The sequence below is a fragment of the Hypomesus nipponensis genome, chromosome 14, assembly GCF_054491055.1.
Source record: "Hypomesus nipponensis isolate SF chromosome 14, ASM5449105v1, whole genome shotgun sequence".
In the NCBI taxonomy this organism is placed as follows: Eukaryota; Metazoa; Chordata; class Actinopteri; order Osmeriformes; family Osmeridae; genus Hypomesus; species Hypomesus nipponensis.
This window is the reverse complement of record NC_140374.1, coordinates 20,153,177-20,165,536: the sequence shown is the minus strand read 5'-3', so window position 1 is coordinate 20,165,536 and position 12,360 is coordinate 20,153,177. Positions and strand designations below refer to the sequence as shown.

Sequence of the window (12,360 nt, the reverse complement as noted above, 5' to 3'; positions counted from 1 at the left end):
TTGAATATTTAACATCAATGTCTCGGGAACCGTAAACTTCAGTTATAAACAACGTGGTGGTTTCAGTGGATAGGGAGTTGCGTGCTTGTCGTGGACATCAGATACCAGGCCTGGTTGATGGATTTATGCTAACCATAGGGAACTGCAGGAACTGTATTGAATATCTCTGTCTTACTTGTTCTCAAGAGTGCAGATTTGCTTTTTAAGCCTTCTCAAATAATGCAAAATAAAACTGTATATCACGATTTGACACACCAGGCAGCCTGATATAATTGGTCTGTGTTTATCCAAGCACTGCCAGGAACAACACTGGTCCGTCTACCTTGTATGAGACCGGGCCAGTGCACAAAAGTCAGCTTTCATATGGCACTTGGACGAAGGGGAGAGAGGCCAAGAGAGCTGACTGCTCACTTTCAGTTTTTTCGACGTCAGTTTACATGTTTTCATAAACAGAAGGAATGCTGTTGAGAGGGCAGGTCTGAAGGATCAGCTGCGCCCAGAAAGGGAGGCTAGGGGCAGTGGAGAAAGAGGCAGAGGCATTCCGAAAGGGAAACAGGAAGCGAGCGGTGTCAGCCTGTTTCTAATGTGTAAATACAGGCACACAACACACAAACAAATTCAGAAGCAGACTTTTTTTTTTTTGCATGATTTGAATCACTTCGTAAGGGAATGTGGGCTTCAAGACCTCTAGAGAAGCCCATCAACAAATTAAATAATTATTTTCACAGTTCTCTTAGAAGTTACGGCTCCATTGACGTGATTGAAGTCACAGAAAAGAGTCTTACTTGATCCTCAAACTTACAAGCTTCTTCAGTGTGCAAGTAATAATTTATTGACACAAGCCAGACAGTCTAGTCTAGTCTCTGTACGTGTAAATATGCTTTTGGTTCATGGACAACGTCTCTGGCAGAAAGGTAGAATAAGAATGCTGTCTGAGGAGCTTCCCTGCAGGTTCCATGGAGATGATCAGAGTGAGGCATGGTTTCCTAGCTGGAGATGGCTAGCAGTATTTTTAGGGTGACAATGGGATCTGGTGTCTCAACTACCTCTGTGCTCAGCCTGTTGTATCCGGCCCAGTGTGGGTCTAATCGTGAAGAAACTCCCCAGCTGATTTTCATCCTATGACAGCTCCTTTTCTTACACTCAGTCTCCTTCTGTCTCTCCCTCTCTTCCTCCTGCTTTATCCCTCTATCTCTCTCTACCCCCCCCCCCTCCCTCTTCTCTCTATGACCTCTCACTGTGACCTCTCTTCCTCCCTCACTCCCTCCCAGCCCCCTCTCTCTCATACTTTTTATTTGGACGAGAGGCTTTTAAGCAGCCACGCATCCCCCCTCCTCATCGAGCCGTTTATCCCGGTTGCCATCACAAAGCGTGGCGCCTCTACATGTCAGGCCGTGCCAGAGGGACGAGGAGGAAGTGATCCATAAACCGGCGTGGCCCCCCTTCTAGAGGAAACGGAGAGAGGATCACATTTACAAACAAAGTCTCACTCCCTCTATCAAGCTGTTTTATAGGAAACACCTACATGGTTGATATTCATAACAGAGACTTTTAAGGTAGGTTGGGGGGGGGGGGTTTATAGACAATATAATGTATCTCTCCCTCTCTACTTATTTCCCTTCATCAACTGGGAGGTCTAAAAATACAACATTAGGAACAACGTGAAGACAGTTCTGTCGACTGCGACCCACAGAAAAATCCTTATTTAGACTTCTCAATGGCCGTTTGACGTCATTTAATGGAGGAAAGGCCGTTTAAAGTAAACTGACAAAAAATTTGAAACCTCTAACAGCTCACACTTGCCATTTGGTTAAGCCCCACCGTTGTAAACTTTGGGAGAGACGTCCCACAGCAGGTCCGTCACACCCTGTCAAGCAAAACACTGGCTTCAACTCGCCACCAAGAACATGTGCTAGTTCAAACATGCAAGTTAAAACAAATTTTAAAAGCTCATTAATCTGATACCTCATAACTTGGGAATGAAATGTGTTTTTGTTTGAAACAACTGACTTTGTTCTTTACAATATCAAATAGGTATTTGAGATTAAGATATCAAGCAAGCACTGGAGGTTCCTCATACTCAGTTCTGGTCAAGTGTGCAGGTACAAGGTTTTGGGAGTGAGAACAACTAAATGCTAACTGTTTTTATCTTTGCAATTCTATTCTATTAAGATAACGTTATAGTTTCCCAATTAAAAAAATAAATAATAATTTTAGTCAGAATTACAAAGTGGAGAAACAGTGGCCCAAACTCTCAAACTCGTGCTGGTGAAACACTTCTCTGGGACTATGAAACCTTCCTTTTTCCATGTTTCCCAAAACTACAATCTCACATGTCGATTTAGTTTCTGCACATTGATGATTCAGAATAACAAACATATTGACATTTTGTTGCCATGGAAATCAAATGAAAATAAAGCGATCACTCAACAGAAACTCAAAAGGACCACATGACAGTTAGGATTACCTCTAATACCAATGTTTATTGCTTGGGACGGTTTTACTAATGAGACTGTGATATCATCTGGGTGTTTAAATCAGATGTGTTCTTAAAAATCAATGCATTGTGAACACACACATTTAGTGTATATACAATACCAGAAAACTTTAAAAAGTGGCCTTTATTCTTAAAGCTTAAGCAGAATAAGCCAATGCTTTCAGACATTATTAACTCCTTGCCATTCCTAAATAGTTGATCCTGCTTAAAAAAAAAAAAGTAAAATAGATATGTACTCTGTAGAGTAATCTCTTTGAGATAGTCCAGCCATCTCCAAATGTACAAACCTGAGCTTGTTAGGAGGATTTATTCGGAGAGAGAGAGAGAGTGCCCTCGGACGTAGCAAACACTAACCGATGTCACTACTGTTTACTGGAGCCTGGTACATCCACAGTCTTTCAGACACGGCCGTGTTACCCTTTAAAGGCAAACGCAGAGGACTAAAGAGGACTTTGCAGAAATAAGGATTTACAATGGGGGGAGAAACTGGGAATAACAAGTAGTTTGAGATGTCATCTGAGTTGTTCACGGTTTACGTTACAGAGTTTTCGTTGCAGTGTCTTTCCGATATTAAGTATTGTGTGATGACAACATAACTTATTGAGTAACGTGCACTTCATCTATAATCACATTGGGAAACAGAGTAAAATAATAACAAACTGTCATGAAATACCTCGTTAACTTCTGGGAGATAGCTAGCTACCTAAAATTGTTGACAGCTGCAGAAACGCCACAGTGTAATTGGCAATTGGCAAAGGCCCGGCTGATAACATTTAGCTAGCTAGCTATGTTTCCAGGCTTCACCCTTTTAACTCCTCCAATCCCACATCACACAGAGTACGGTAGTCTCGATTAGCTCAGTTGTACAATGTACTTACCGGTCCGGTGGTCAGGTCGGAAGCTAGGAGCAAAACGGAGCACCACCGGCTTCCCAGGTGACGAAAATGTTAGCAGTTCTCCAAAGCACCCGGATGTACCAATCTATTCAGCAACAGTAGTAATAGCCTACAACTTTGTCAGCTTTGTTTTCCCTGTATTTGAGCTGTTGAGTTAGCATTGTATGCCGGACTGATACATTATTAAAGTAAAAACCCAGGAGAGGGGTATCAAATAATGATCATAAGTCCTGTAGAAATCCATGGCATTCAATATCCGAACGATTGGCGTGGATAACACCAGTTCTAACTTCAGAAGCGCGCGACGGTTTTCCCTACTCGCAACGCGGATAGCCGGTCACATGACTCCCATGATGCGTCTTCATACAAGGATGTTGTTACTGACATGTAATGATCGCTTCATGTAACTTTTTATTCAAATAATTGGGGGGCATATTTTCAGTTTGCAGATGGTACTGTTTGAATCGTGATTCCACCTACTGCCAATGACATCATTGTTAGAATCAGCTTGTTTCAAAGGGGGCACTTAATAATGAATGAATGCAATATGAGTAAATGCTTAAAAAATATCACTTGAAGGGAAGAACTTAAGGTGAGGTCGAAGTAATAGAGGTTAGGACCTTTTTTACACATGATTTCCCAATGTCTTTGTTTTGATGCATGTTTCACAGAAACATCCATTGTAAATTTAAGTACACCCATAAATTCTAAAAACACGCAAGCACTCTCTCTAGTTGTTATTATTATAGCTATCGTTGCGTTTGTTCCTTTTCGTGGTTGATTAATATTCCTTGGTGAGATATTAGCTTATGTGTGCTCCGTGTAACCTGCATTGGCATTCCTCTCCATCTGCATCCATAAAGTTGGCGGACAGTATGAACATCCCATACAAATGCAAGGGACCTCATCAATAAATCACTAAGGTTTAAGTCAAGGTCTTTTTCTCAATCGATATGCGTGCGTGCAGTGCACTCAGTCACAGCCTGAGAAGGTGTGACTTCACCAAGGTCTGCCGTAACGGAAAGCACGTAAGCATGTGAGTGAAGAAATGAGCCAAATTCTCAAGAATATACACCACGGAAACATTTCTGTGGACTTGCATTATGCACAAGTTATTCACGGCTCACTGAGAGCCTTCAATAATTAAAGTGCTAAAATGGCATATCTTTAAATTTTAAACAGCCTCAACTCTGCAGGACTTGTGCAGTATGCTGTTCCTCTCGCTCACCAACCGGTTTGGGGTTCTGAGAGGGGGGCGGGGGGCAGAGGCTGCCGCAGTGAATGAGGGGAGGGGGGGCTAGGAACGATGACGGGGACAGAGACCATCCCCAGACTTGAATTGGAATTCCAAAATTGGGTCCGATGCTTCTGTCACTGAGAATGTTTGTGTGACAAGACACCAGAGCATCATGTTTATTGCAACAGACTTAAAAAATATATATTCTAACTGCACTAAAGACATGAATTAATCAAAGCAATCAGTTTACCTAAAACAGTACAGTATGTTTCACACTTTTACTGCCTCATCAAATAAAGATTTGAATTCAAATACAAAAAATAATTGACAATATTAAATAAAACATTCATATGAAGAGAGTGGTATTTCTAGAGTCTTCATGGGTAGTAGAATCAGGCCTCAATGACATCCAAAGGCAAGCTCATTTCCTTTGTATTTCGCTGTGTTCAGGATTGTATGTGTGTGTGTTTATGTTTACGTGTGTGTGTGTGTATGTGTGTGTATGTGTGTGTGTGTGCGCCTGGAAATGTTGCGTGTGTGACCGTTTGTCCATGGGCGCGCGTGTGTGGGTCTGTGAATGTTGTGTGCATGTGACCACTTGTGAGTTTGTCTATGTGCATGTCTGCGAACGTCGGGCGTGCGACTGTTTGCGCGCGCGCGCGTGATAGGGGACTTTCCCTGTGGCTGTCTGGTCAGCAGGGCTACTCCCCAGAGTCAGGCTTCCATGCAGTCCTGAGCTGAAAGCCACAGATCTGGAAGCTTCCAGACATGCCAGCAGGCCTCAGATCTAATCTGTGCTGGGCCAAGAAACCCAGCAGGCCTTGTTTTTCCTGGGCTCTAATAGGAAAGTGCTCCTTCCTCTGCACACATGCACTCTGACTCTGGCATCACAGCACAGATAAGCCACCAGACTAACTAACCCTTCAGGAATCTACAGATAGAGGCCATTAAGGGAGAGGTGTGCTGGGCCAGCAAGGAAGCTCAGTGCCGGCCTGTGGATGTGCCTGCCTGACTAACATTGTCACAGTGGTGAAGGTGTGTGGGCGTGTTGGTGTGTCTTGTTGTGTGTGGGGATAGGTGTGTGTTTGGTTTGTTTGGTGTGTGTGTGTGTGTGCCATAATTCACATCATTTTAGGCCTTCGTGTAGCAGGCGGATGGGAGGGGCTTACACAGTCAGCATTGTATGCGCTTGCATGGCACCACAAATCACTGACCTGTGATGCATGGTCACACAGCTACATGGACGTTCCATTGCAAGAAGGAGGAGCAGCAATGTTCAGTTTAATGGTTAATATCCTGCCAAGGCCATGATGTCATCTCATTTGGGGTTTCCCACAAAAAAAGCACATAAACTGAATTCAACCAGGAGAGACATAGTGACAGTTTGAATGCTTTATTGGTATTGAACATTTCACATAAACATGTTGACCTTGACCTTAAGAACTTATTAATAAATGGTGTGTATAGGGCATACAATCCTGACAGTCAGGATAAGGAGAGAGCTATATGTAGGGGAAGGAACAAGGTGAGCTGGGGGCTGGGAGGTGAGGGCTAGGGGCTGGAAGGTGGGGGCTAGGGGCTGGAAGGTGGGGGCTAGGGGCTGGAAGGTGGGGGCTAGGGGCTGGGAGGTGGGGGCCAGGGGCTGGGAGGTGAGGGCTAGGGGCTGGGAGGTGGGGGCCAGGGGCTGGGAGGTGGGGGCTGGGAGGTGGGGGTGTATGTTAAGACCCGCCTCAGTACATTGTAGGTAACGGTAACAGAAAAACAACACTCATATGTCACTGTATAAACATGACAGGTCTTGGTTCATTGGTTGCTGTGGATGGGTTGATAAGGTCAGGTGTGTGAGGAAAACTCCCTGGTTAGAAAGGGCAGGGACTGGCATTGGAACAATGTTCACTTTGGTTGTGTCTTCTGGTAAATTAGTACCAAAGTGCATTCGTGCATTTCAGTAGTGAACAAATCATTAACCGAGGGTCCATTCACGTCCAATTGGCAAAAAGGTAACTTTAACAACATTATGTGAATCAACAAAGCTAGTATGAATGTCTATTGATGACAAATTTGAATATACCAAACCAAATCATGTATCAGTGCCATGTGCTTTTATGAAATAAAAAAAGATAAAGTAATTACTTTATGTTCATACCTCTGGTCGTATTCTGAATGCCTTTTGAACAAGTTAACACCAGGGGATTATCAATTTAGAGGTCATCAAAGTCAAGGCTAATAGAGTTCTGTCAGGATTAATAAACCCTAATTAAGATTAATTGTAGCATTTATTCCTCTCCACTATGCGTGTAAATCAAGTGTGACAGAGCGGTATTGAGTCCTCACGCAGTGAGCTCGTGCATGAGGGCGGCAGATCACAACTGCAGGCTTCCATGCAAGGAGCCTCAGACGGCTCTCACATGGGGGGGTCAGAGGGGGGTCAGAGGGGGGTTAGGAGTGAGGGGTTGACAGGCTCCATTAGCGAGCACTTGACACTGACACCAAAGAGGGAGTGCAGAGACACAACCCCCTGCGGACCCCCCAGGGATATGTTTACCTTTCAGAAGGAGCTGGATGGGCATATTGTCTTGACAGGGGAACATGCGTGAGGAGTTCGTACTAACACTCCGGGACATCTAGTGTACGTCAAGGCTGTTAAACACAACTCCAAACAAAATGTCAGCCACCCTGCTCCAGAGTAGGTTACAGCAGGGTGATCTCCAGTGCAGGTCCAGCAACTCAGAGTCCCAGAGCTGCATCGCCTAAACAACCCTGACAAGGAGAGGAAGATTATTGTACACAATGTTTAGCCTTATCAGTTCCCCTCACTTAAACACAACAGTAAATAGATGTAGTAGTCCCTGTGTTATATAAATTCCCATTTCAATTCCCATTAAACACGGAACAGGACAGTTTGCTAACTACCTAGATTTGTATTATGTGTTATGGTTTTCATAAGAAATGATAAATGATCATTCTTGATCCAGAGCCCTGTCCTTGCCTCTGTTCCTTGTCCAAATTTGTGCCGCCCCGTAATACGAAACAAATGTAACGTTACAAGGTGACAGACTTGGAGAGGGTTCAGAGGTGATGGAAATTAGGCTCTGATGTCAGGATGAACTCACAAACAGTACTGCCATGTGCAAACATGGGTTGTCATGACAAACATGGGTTGTCATGACAGAATGCTACAGAATGCTCCAGAATGCTCCAGAATGCTTCAGAATGCTTCAGAATGCTTCAGAATGCACACTCATGCTGGTTCTATAACCCAATGGAGCACTTCCAATACAAAGTGTATGCTATGTTTTTTTATGTTTAGTTTTTTATGTCAGTGCAAATTGATCCTGTTGTTGTTGCCCGCCAGTGCTACTCTATCAGCACAGTCAATCTTCAGTTCTAATTGAAAACGATGACCCTCTGGTCATGAAGACATTTTCTTGAACATATCCTAATTACCAAGCCTGCCTTGTCACAAGTGCCAGAATAATTTTGTATCAGACTCCATTAAATACCGTCATGTCGTTCATGTATAATTGGAACGAGTCAAGGGGCATGTCTTTGGGGCTGAGCATATACAACAAAAAATAAAGCTCGTACTTAAGCAAAGTAACACAAAAAAACGTTAGACTTATGGAGATGTCAAAACCAATCTCAGGCCAGTACTGAGCTGAGAAGCAGATGAGAGAAATTGGCTTCAGGGAAACTGAGAGAACACGTCATAAGAGCCATTATCGTGATGAGGGTTAAATTAAAGAGATACTCAAAGATTTGACACATTCTACTCAATTTTGTGACCACTAAGAGTTGAAAAACCAGTTCGAGTAATATTTCATGTTTTGAGTTTTCGTGCACTGTTATTGTTGTTAGATAGAAACTCTAGAAAAAGTATGTGGAAGTGCACGTGAATGCGTGTTTTCATGTTTCTTCTCATATTTTGAAAAACTATTGTTGTTGGATTCAATCCAAACACGATTAAACTGCATCTTTGTCTCTGCAGATGATATCAGGAAACAGCGAGTGACGATATGTTTCTTTCTTTTGTTTCAGTTGGGTCTTACTGAACAGTTTTGAACATCTGTAACAATTTCACAAAAGGCAGGATCATCAACACACAAACTGCATTCATATTGAAATACAACCCATCAGGACTAACTTTAAAAATATATATTTGTACTTCAGGGCACACGCTACCATTGCTAACAGTGCTAACAGTGCTACCATTGCTAACAGTGCTAACCGTGCTACCAGTGCTAACAGTGCTACCATTGCTAACAGTGCTAACAGTCTTCCATTGTACATTAAAATGATTGACACGCTGAACTGTTCAAAATCCTAAAGCGCCGCTTGAATGTTAAATGATGAATGGCCCCTCATTAAACATTAAACCATTGACACAAAGTGGTGTATTGTATATAATTCATTGGGCTAGGTGCCTCAGATACATTGGTATTACAACCTTGGCATAAATGAACCAGCAGAGTGACCTTATGACATGTATACAACATTACAGCACTTAGCCTTGGATGGTGAGACTCAGAGGCCAATCGGTAATGCCTGCTAAATGATTATGTAGATCTACTACGATCTTTCATAGGTAAGACCAGCAGACCTAGCTGTGGAGATTGTTGAGTTCCCTTCGAGGGGCATACAGTGTGTGAAGTTAACTTGGACTGCAAGTTCCTTTGAGCTGGCAGAGTTGATAAATTCCTTTGGTCACATTGTGTTGTTTTCCAACATCACCATCAGGCTGTTCCTGCCATGTCATTTATTATGGCCATGCTCTGTTTAATTCATACCCATGCCCTCCAGAGCAAAACCGTACGCAAGAAACCAGCTACCCAGGTGACAGGCTGATCACTTTCCCTGTCATAGATTTGTCATCATGGTGGAACTAAGGAAGGGATTTATGTCAACAAACATGAAACACAAGCTTTACAGCACATGTACAGCACAGTCCCTGCCCCAGCCTGATCACCCAACATCGCAGACATCACAATTTCACAATTGCTTGTTCTGGAATCTGACCTGGGCTTTTTAGGTGATAATGTAAACAGGGCAGCACACCTGTAATTGACATGGCACAAGAGTGCTAATCAGGTTGGTTCAATTCCCGGCCGTGCCAAATGACGTTATGGAAGGCACTTCACCCTACTTGCCTCGGGGGGAATGTCCCATATACTTCCTGTAAGTCACTCTGGAAAAGAGTGTCTGCTAAATGACTAAATGTATAACAGCACGGCCTAAGTGTCATGGCACAAGAGTACTAATGAGGTATTTGTCCTTCTACAGTGTCTCTCATGCTCATTGGTCAGTTGGAGCATCCTGTTGTTGCTGCGATTGGTTGGATATCTCGTCCTTCTACAGCGAGAGAAGTGCCTGAACCAAAGTCCCATCAGAAGTGTTGTCTCCTTGGCCTGATTGGAGACCGGAGCAGCTGTGGTGAGCGGCCTCTGGAAAGCCGTCTCTCCTCTGAGCGGAGACGAGCCAGCCTTGTGATCTCCTGTAATTGGTTCTTTCACAAGAAGATGATGGCCGCCATGACAGTAAGTGCCAGATGAAAAAAAAAAAAACTGGCAGTTCTGGGAGAAGGACTTGGATCAGGTGCTGAAAACTGTCAAAGAGTGATTTGACCTCCCATAGTTTGCGGCCTGTTTCATGTGTGTGCGCGTGTGTGTCTCTGGGTAGCACAGGGATAGACGGATGGTTCCTGGTACTGGATGAAGCTGGAATAAAAATCGCCTCTCATCTGTCCTCTCCTCAACTCCACTATGCTCAGTGGGACTGCAGGAGCAATCAATACTCACTGACAGGACCTTGTTGCCAAACATGTGGACGCTGCCTCACCCTCCCCCCCCACCCTCCCCCCCCACCCTCCCCCCCCACCCTCCCCCCACCCCCCCCCCCCCCACCCTCCCCCCACCCCCCCTCCCCCCCCCCTCCCCCCACCCCCAACAGATGTTTACACCCCCAAGTGGGCCAGTCACAGAGAATCCTGGGAAAACACATGGCGGTTCTTTCATTTCTTGACCCCCCCTCCACCCTCGTCCTCTGTCTCTGACGCAAGCGCTCTCCGTTGTGTTCCCTTTCTACATGGGAGAGCTGGGATTTAAATACCACAATAACGAGGCGAATAGTTCATTGTACTTTGCCTTCTAATTCTGCTGACCAGCTTGTATCTCTTCCGGCTGTAATAAAGTAGTAAGGACAGCCCATTGTTAGATGGAAAAGTACCAGGTAAAAAAAAACAAAACTTTAGAGGCGTTTGTGAAGAAGTCTTATAATAGATCTTAACAGTCATTTAAGATGGGGACAGACATTCCATTGGGCGGCTTGAGAGCGGAGATCTGATTGGACGGTGAGGACTTTGTTGTGGTGGGAATGTCTTCATTGGTGCGATGGCCCGACCATCGCTCCTGTCACACAACCTGCATCCAGCCCGAAGGCACGCCGAGGGCCAGGCCACGGCCCAATCTGCACGGGTACAAGCGTTTACGAACACAGGGTTTCTAGGTAGTCTGTGGTCGAGGAGGTGGGTGTGGACGGCGATGCTGCGGGTGGCTGTCTGCATGGGAGATTGTATTCATGTTGACGCACTCCAGCCAAATGGCGATGACTGACTCACCAAACATGAAAGGTTTGTCAGTCTATCAGGCAGCCCTCGACATCTCCGCCACGACTCTGGCGTGAGAAGGGTGCGTTTCATGTCTTGCTCTGGGGAGTCTTCACACACACGCACGCACGCACACACACTCACACAGACACACACACCAAAGCATGCTGATCATTCTTCCCATGCAATTAAGGTCATGAGCCAGGAATAAACACTGAGCTACATCAGGATGTTTTTATCCAAATGTGTGTGTGTGCATGTGTGTGTGTGCATGTGTGTGTGTGCATGTGTGTGTGTGCATGTGTGTGTGTGTTTGTTCAGTCGGGAGTCATCGTTGTTGGTCATGTAGATGTAACGTTCAGGATTATATCCCCATGGATTTCCCTGTCTTGTAGATGGCTGTCACTGCAGCACAGTGTCAAACACTGGCCATTCATTAACTAGGCCTGTGCATCAGCAATTCCATGGACTGTCCTTTAAAAGACAAGACCTAGTTTGAATCAGTTGCATAGAGATTCTCAGTAGATCATTAACCAATTAATAGAATTGTGTCCTGGAAATACAAAGGGACAAGGACAAACACAGAGATCAAACAATTCAAATCAGTTAAACTCAATAAAACACCTCCTGATTGGCTCACCATAAACCCATGAAACCTTTGTGAGCAGGGATGTTTTTCCCATACAGTATCATTGCAGCTTATCTGAGTTCAGCCACCACATAACCTTTCCTCAGTCATATATAATCGCTGGCGCTTTATAAATCTTTTGAATAGACAAAATGTCACACTATATCTGTCATTAAAGCCTCATAAACTCAGCCATTGCAAGTGCCTAATTGCACGTCAAAGTATAAGTTGCCCAATTTCACAATTTCACCACTGGAGAGTGAGTCAAAGCCAGAAAGACCAACAATGATGACATCATCGGAGCCCCAGTGCCACACAGCTGCACGTGTCATCGATGAGCAACCTGGGTGAGGCCCGAGGCCATCAGTGTTCTGGAAATGTGCTCTGCTTTGTTCAAATCTGCTCTGCTGTACGGTACAGTCTGCTTGGGTGCAAACACAACCAATCTCTCGTTTCTATTTCTATATTTCTCTCTCTCTCTCTCTCTCTCTCTCTCTCTCT

General features: G+C 44.4%; 1 protein-coding gene across 1 annotated transcript in view; it reads right to left on the bottom strand.

Annotated features, from left to right (window-relative positions):
- pde3a (phosphodiesterase 3A, cGMP-inhibited) overlaps nucleotides 1–3,705 on the bottom strand; it is a 72,017-nt gene extending 68,312 nt beyond the window's left edge. The window contains exon 1 of the mRNA XM_084672608.1: nucleotides 3,376–3,705. The gene's annotated coding sequence lies outside the window, so the exon portion shown is untranslated. The remainder of the gene's footprint in view (nucleotides 1–3,375) is intronic.
- Nucleotides 3,706–12,360: the final 8,655 nt, after the last annotated feature.